This window comes from Oncorhynchus mykiss, chromosome 30, assembly GCF_013265735.2.
Source record: "Oncorhynchus mykiss isolate Arlee chromosome 30, USDA_OmykA_1.1, whole genome shotgun sequence".
Classification (NCBI taxonomy): domain Eukaryota; kingdom Metazoa; phylum Chordata; class Actinopteri; order Salmoniformes; family Salmonidae; genus Oncorhynchus; species Oncorhynchus mykiss.
This window is the reverse complement of record NC_050570.1, coordinates 14,361,644-14,370,025: the sequence shown is the minus strand read 5'-3', so window position 1 is coordinate 14,370,025 and position 8,382 is coordinate 14,361,644.

The window sequence follows — 8,382 nt, the reverse complement described above, 5'->3', positions numbered from 1 at the left end:
TGCACTGATGACGTGTCGCGTTAGAATGACGCCATCTGACGGAAGACAATGGAGACCGTTCATATGTAGGAGGGTCTTTTGTTTTTATATTGGTCATAGGAGGCTCTGTACATGTATGATGTCCCTGGGACATTGCACATTAAAATGTAAATACAAATGAAAATATAATAATATTGAGCGAATCACCCTCAACTGCAAAAGTTTATTCCATACTGTAATTGTATTTTTAAGGTAGACTCAGCAATAAGACATAGATGCAGAAAGTAAACAGCATAGTGGGTCAATTTCCGCAATAACTAACAGCGTGAGGCTCAACTTCTCTGCTGTTTTGGTGCGTGAAGGGAACCTGTGCACATGCGCATATACTGTGTGAGAGCTCAGTCTTTGCGTCTCGCTCAACTCAATATCCACGTTTCTGCTTGTGGCAGAACCGTCATTTAGCTGAGTCTAGCTTAAAGTCCTTCCGACACTGTACATCTGATTCAGTCTTTTACAATTATTGCATGACACACTGTGCGCTTTTACCAAATTCAAATCTTGATATCAACCTGGCCAGATTGTATGATTTGCTTCAGTTTTGTAATTGAAGTCTGCAATTGGCTTGTGAGGCTAGCTAGAGTGTCTTCATATGTGTCACTCAGCAGGGGTCATATGAATATATATATATTTTTTACAAACAAAATTCCACTATGACATTGTGGGGTATTGTGTGTTGATCAGTGAAACAAAACCTAAATGTAATCGATTTTAAATTCAGGCTGTAACACAACAAAATGTGCAAAAAGTAAAGGGGTGTGAATACTTTCTGAAGGCACCGTACATCAGCCAACATAGTCAAACTGCAGAGGTGCAGATGTGTATATGATCTGTGCTAGCACCAGCAGCACAAGCCTCCTTCTATGCTCATGTACAAATTATGAGTTCGGAAAAGCTGACAGTATGCATCTTAGAAATAGTTTTCACGTACAATCTTTATATGTCCGAATTTAGAATCAAATAGGCTTCCCAAAAATAACATAATCACTGTGGTGGAATGGTTATTTTGATTGGCGATTTTGTGCATTTTATCAAATTCCCATCAGGTAACCTCATTTCAGATGTGTCATGTAAACAAGAGTATTAGGTAAATTGTTCTTCTTGCAAAGCATGAGCAGTGGTGTTGAACTCATTTTGCCCCGGCGGGTCCATTTGGTCTTCAACAAGGTCCATAGGGCCACACTGAAAATGTGTTATATTTCCTCAACATCAATGTTTATTTTTTTTACTCAAACCACCCGCAGGCCAGATTGGACCATACGTTTGACACGCCAACTATTATATTAATCTGACTATTCACAATAATCATATTGTTCCTATTGGTCAGTCAACGGGATCGGCTCATAACACCAGCCACATTACACGATAAAGGCTCCAAATGTCTGACACTACCAGAACTTTATCAGAGCCTTTGTTAGAGCATACGACCGACCGCATGTAGTGGTACTTAATCGGCAGACCTAGACCCTGTCACACTGAACGATCCAAGACATCCGACAATCGTTTCCGACAATGTGGCCATTTTTCCTGAAACTGCAAAATCGTGGCATAAGGCGGCTAAAATCGTACAGTATGTGCAGGCCTTTAGTTGAATAACCAAAAGTGTACTATGTCATCATTCACCCTACTTTGTGGGTTTTCTAGTCCGTTTTGCTCAGAGAGCAGAGCACTGAGTGACACAGAGAGCAGAGCACTAGGCAGATCATTTTGCTCTGAGTGACACAGAGGGCAGAGCACTAGGCGGGTCCTTTTGCACTGAGTGACACAGAGAGCAGAGTACTAGGCGGGTCCTTTTGCACTGAGTGACACAGATAGCAGAGCACTAGGCGGGTCATTTTGCTCTGAGTGACAGAGAGCAGAGCACTAGGCGGGTCATTTTGCACTGAGTGACACTTAGAGCAGAGCACTAGGCGGGTCATTTTGCTCTGAGTGACACAGAGAACAGAGCACTAGGCAGGTCCTTTTGCACTGAGTGACACAGAGAGCAGAGAACTAGGCGGGTCATTTTGCATTCTGGATTAAAGGTAATCTCAGTAGATAATACATCAGCCATTACGTTTCCTAGATAGGTAAGCCCCAGCCTCACCTCTCCCATAGTCCAGAGACTAGGGATGAGCAACTTTGATAGGGGTGGGGGTGTAAAGGGACATTTTAATTGTATGTGTCCACATAACTGAGTAAGTAAGTGACTAACCTTGTGAAACTGTCCTATTATAATCTCCTGTTCTTGGGAGTATCATCATGTGTTGCAAACCAGCTTGCTCCTGTGCCCTTTTATAGATAAAAGGAGAACTGAGAGTCCCGCCAAAGAAATACAACTCATCATGAGTGGCCGCAGTAGCTTGCAGGTCTGCATACCCACATCCATACCTACACATGCAGTCAGAGCCAGCCCTAGCCTTTTGGTGGGGCCTTTTGGTGCCCCCCACCCCCACACACACACATTTTACCAGCCCCTAAGTTTTATAGTTCATTTCCTGCAATTCTACACATTTTGCCATAGGGTGGAGAGAAATATTTGCAGTTTTTAATACGATATCTGAGTGAAGGTGACACATTTATTCTATTACAGACACTTTAATGCATACTTTTAAATTATATTATGTGAGCTAAACATATAAAATATTTATTTTTTATTACTAAAGTTACTGTCCCCACTACAACAACAAAAATAATGCAATACATGTACAGTCGTGGCCAAAAGTTTTGAGAATGACACAAATATTAATTTACACAAAGTTTGCTGATTTGGTGTCTTTAGATATTTTTGTCAGATGTTACTATGGAATACTGAAGTATAATTACAAGCATTTCATAAGTGTCAAAGGATTTTATTGACAATTACATGAAGTTGATGCAAAGTCAATTTTTGCAGTGTTGACCCTTCTCTTTCAAGACCTCTGCAATCTGCCCTGGCAAGCTGTCAATCAACTTCTGGGCCACATCCTGACTGATGGCAGCCCATTCTTGCATAATCATTGCTTGGAGTGTCAGAATTGGTGGGTTTTTGTTTGTCCACCTGCCTCTTGAGGATTGACCACAAGTTCTCAATGAGATTAAGGTCTGGGGAGTTTCCTGGCCATGGACCCAAAATATTGATGTTTTGTTCCCATAGCCACTTAGTTATCACTTTTGCCTTATGGCAAGATGCTCCATCGTGCTGGAAAAGGCATTGATCGTCACCAAACTGGTCCTTGATGGATAGGAGAAGTTGCTCTCGGTGGATGTGTTGGTACCATTCTTTATTTATGGCTGTGTTCTTAGGCAAAATTGTGAGTGAGCCCACTCTCTTGGCTGAGAAGCAACCCCACACATGAATGGTCTCAGGATGCTTTACTGTTGGCATGACACAGGACTGATGGTAGCGCTCACCTTGTCTTCTCCGGACAAGCTTTTTTCCAGATGCCCCAAACAATCGGAAAGGGGATTCATCAGAGAAAATGTCTTTACCCCAGTCCTCAGCAGTCCAATCCCTGTACCTTTTGCAGAATATCAGTCTGTTCCTGATGTTTTTCCTGGAGAGAAGTGGCTTCTTTGCTGCCCTTCTTCCAAAAGTCTTCACCTCACTGTGCGTGCGCCCTGAATCCTTCTTCACAACATTTGAACCGCTCTCCTTGAAGTTCTTGATGATCCTATAAATGGTTGATTTAGGTGCAATATTACTGGCAGCAATACCCTTGCCTGCAAAGCTCTTTTTGTGCAAAGCAATGATGACGGCACGTGTTTCCTTGCAGGTAACCATGTTTAACAGAGGAAGAACAACGATTCCAAGCACCACCCTTCTTTTGAAGCTTCCAGTCTGTTATTCAAACTCAATCAGCATGACAGAGTGATCTCCAGCCTTGTTCTCGTCAACACTCAGACCTGTGTTAACGAGAGAATCACTGACATGATGTCAGCTGGTCCTTTTGTGGCATGGCTGAAATGCAGTGGAAATGTTTTTTGGGGATTCAGTTCATTTGCATGGCAAAGAGGGACTTTGCAATTTTTTGCAATTCATCTGATCACTCTTCATAACATTCTGGAGTGTATGCAAATTGCCATCATACAAACTGAGGCAGCAGACTTTGTGTAAATTAATATTTGTGTCATTCTCAAAACTTTTGGCCACGACTGTAATTTAAACCTTGAAATATTTTATTGAAATACTGTAGAATTCCATTCATTCCTTTGGAGGTCTGCTGTGTGCCAATATGGCCGACCGGTGGCTTCAAAGCCTTTCATTGGCCAAAACATAGCATCAGCAATCCAGGCTTTATATACAGTGCCTTGCGAAAGTATTCGGCCCCCTTGAACTTTGCGACCTTTTGCCACATTTCAGGCTTCAAACATAAAGATATAAAACTGTATTTTTTTGTGAAGAATCAACAACAAGTGGGACACAATCATGACGTGGAACGACATTTATTGGATATTTCAAACTTTTTTAACAAATTAAAAACTGAGAAATTGGGCATGCAAAATTATTCAGCCCCCTTAAGTTAATACTTTGTAGCGCCACCTTTTGCTGCGATTACAGCTGTAAGTCGCTTGGGGTATGTCTCTATCAGTTTTGCACATCGAGAGACTGACATTTTTTCCCATTCCTCCTTGCAAAACAGCTCGAGCTCAGTGAGGTTGGATGGAGAGCATTTGTGAACAGCAGTTTTCAGTTCTTTCCACAGATTCTCGATTGGATTCAGGTCTGGACTTTGACTTGGCCATTCTAACACCTGGATATGTTTATTTTTGAACCATTCCATTGTAGATTTTGCTTTATGTTTTGGATCATTGTCTTGTTGGAAGACAAATCTCCGTCCCAGTCTCAAGTCTTTTGCAGACTCCATCAGGTTTTCTTCCAGAATGGTCCTGTATTTGGCTCCATCCATCTTCCCATCAATTTTAACCATCTTCCCTGTCCCTGCTGAAGAAAAGCAGGCCCAAACCATGATGCTGCCACCACCATGTTTGACAGTGGGGATGGTGTGTTCAGCTGTGTTGCTTTTACGCCAAACATAACATTTTGCATTGTTGCCAAAAAGTTAAATTTTGGTTTCATCTGACCAGAGCACCTTCTTCCACATGTTTGGTGTGTCTCCCAGGTGGCTTGTGGCAAACTTTAAACAACACTTTTTATGGATATCTTTAAGAAATGGCTTTCTTCTTGCCACTCTTCCATAAAGGCCAGATTTGTGCAATAAACGACTGATTGTTGTCCTATGGACAGAGTCTCCCACCTCAGCTGTAGATCTCTGCAGTTCATCCAGAGTGATCATGGGCCTCTTGGCTGCATCTCTGATCAGTCTTCTCCTTGTATGAGCTGAAAGTTTAGAGGGACGGCCAGGTCTTGGTAGATTTGCAGCGGTCTGATACTCCTTCCATTTCAATATTATCGCTTGCACAGTGCTCCTTGGGATGTTTAAAGCTTGGGAAATCTTTTTGTATTCAAATCCGGCTTTAAACTTCTTCACAACAGTATCTCGGACCTGCCTGGTGTGTTCCTTGTTCTTCATGATGCTCTCTGCACTTTTAACGGACCTCTGAGACTATCACAGTGCAGGTGCATTTATACGGAGACTTGATTACACACAGGTGGATTGTATTTATCATCATTAGTCATTTAGGTCAACATTGGATCATTCAGAGATCCTCACTGAACTTCTGAAGAGAGTTTGCTGCACTGAAAGTAAAGGGGCTGAATAATTTTGCACGCCCAATTTCTCAGTTTTTGATTTGTTAAAAAAGTTTGAAATATCCAATAAATGCCGTTCCACTTCATGATTGTGTCCCACTTGTTGTTGATTCTTCACAAAAAAATACAGTTTTATATCTTTATGTTTGAAGCCTGAAATGTGGCAAAAGGTCGCAAAGTTCAAGGGGGCCGAATACTTTCGCAAGGCACTGTACATCATTGGTCCAGACAGACAGACTCAGAGATGAACCTAATGCTGAGAACCACAGTGATTTTCTCAGTGATGGGAACCAGATTCCCCTCTTGGGGCTAGGGACTTATGGAGATCCACGGACGGTAAGAGAAACCTATTTTTTTTAAAGAGCACCAAGAGCATGATTTGATTTGACTTACTTTATTATTATAGTGTCTTGCATGTTTAGGATGCGCATGCTCACTGTGCATGGGAGAAAACTATTTGACAAAGAGAAACTCCAGCATGAATACTTTGCACATCATTAATTATTAACTATTACTAGTTATAAACAGAGAAGGCCCTAGATAATGTCTCTGGATTCAACATATAAATCAACTTGATCATTGTTTTTTCCTTGTAAATTCAGTATGTTAACTATGTTTTTTGACAGTCACCCAGAGGCACAGAGTTAAACTGTGTAAAGGATACAATAGATATGGGATACAGACACTGATGAGGCTTTGATGTATTTCAACGAGCACAAAGTACGTCAAGCCATGAGAGAAATTTGCAGATGGAACCATCAAAAGAGAAGACCTATTTGTCTATGTAAAGGTGACGTTCTTTTAACGCTTGTTGATTTAAACACTTCAATGTCACTTAAAACGTTCTATCGCAGAACAGTAGTATACTTTAAGGATCAGTTTCCCTGGCACAGATACCTAGTCCTTGACTAAGAATTAGAAGCATGTTCAATGGCGATTCATAATTGAAAGTCTTTTTTAGTCCAGGAATAAGCGTAATCTTTGTCCGGTAAACTTGTCCTAAATGTATTTCAAATATATCAGATGATATTCCTTTGTATTTGTTTGTATTTTGGGGACCTTTCTATTGGTTCCATTGCAGCAGGTAAGCTCAATCAAGCACAGCTAAAGTATTTGAAATATTTAAAAATAGTATTTGAACCTAGGTCTGGTTGGTCATATTGAACTACTACCTACAGTGCATTCGGAAAGTATTCAGACCCCTTCCCTTTTTCCACATTTTGTTATGTTACAGCCCTATTCTAAAATACAATAAAATCCTCATCAATCTACACACATTACCCCATAACAACAAAGTGAAAACAGGTTTTTAGAAATTGAAAAACTGAAATACCTTATTTACAAAACTATTCAGACCCTTTGCTATGAGACTCGAAATTGAGTTTCCATTGATCATCCTTGAGATGTTTCTACAACTTCTACATTCAATTGATTTGAAATTATTTGGAAAGGCACACACCTGTCTATATAAGGTCCCACAGTTGACAGTGCATGTCAGAGCAAAAACCAAGCTGAGGTGGAAGGAATTGTCCGTAGAGCTCAGAGACAGGATCGTGTCGAGGCACAGATCTGGGGATTTATGTAGCATTGACGGTCCCCAAGAACACAGTTTTGCAGCGGCAGGAACTGCGAGACTAGTCAAGATCTAGGGAAAGATGAACGGAGCAAAATAAAGGGAAATCCTTGATGAAGACTGGGGCGAAGGTTCACTTTCCAACAGGACCACAACCCTAAGCACACAGCCAAGACAACCCAGGAGTGGCTTCAGGACAAGTCTCTGAATGTCCTTGAGTGGCCCAGCCAGAGCCCGGACTTGACCCTGTTCTAACGTCTCTGGAGAGACCTGAAAATAGCTGAGCAGCAACGCTCCCCATCCAACCTGACAGAGCTTGAGAGGATCTGCAGAGAAGAATGGGAGAAACTCCCTAAATACAGGTGTGCCAAGCTTGTAGCGTCATACCCAAACCTCGAGGCTGAATACCTATGCAAATGTAATATTTCATAAATTTTAAAAATATACATTTGCTAACATTTCTAAAAACCTGTTTTTGCTTTGTCATTATGGGTTATTGGGTGTAGATTTATGAGGGAAAAAAACTCTTAAGCCAAAGCAGTAGGTGTGTTGTTGTTTTTCCCACAGGTGGAGTGACCATCCTGAATACCCATTTCACAATTAATATTTAGCCTGCCAATAGAATTCCATGTATTCCTTTACCCCTATTATATTTTTCATATGATTTTGTATTTATTACATTTATTTGTCAGGGACAATGTACAACAAAACATACATTTCAGAGTCTGGGAAGTGATGCGTTGCACCAGATTTAGATGACAGCCAAGTTATATCTGCAGTCCCTGAACACTGAACATGTTTCATTGTTTTTGTGTAACCATACTTTAGTAGTCTATATTTCTTTGAGTTAAAGTGGCAATCTGTGCAAAAATAATGTATTATTTTTTATATTTTGTTCAAATTTCTATTTAATATTATCTATAATTGAAATTAGATTCTGATTCCATCTCTTTAGTTTGTGTTGGAAATGGAAAATTTAACCATATAAATAAGAATGAACGCTATCATAATGGGTGGACTGGCGGACATTGCGAGTGTACCCATAGGAGCAAAGCAGGAAGTAAAAGCAGGAAGTAAAAGCAGGAAGTAAAACCAGGAAGTA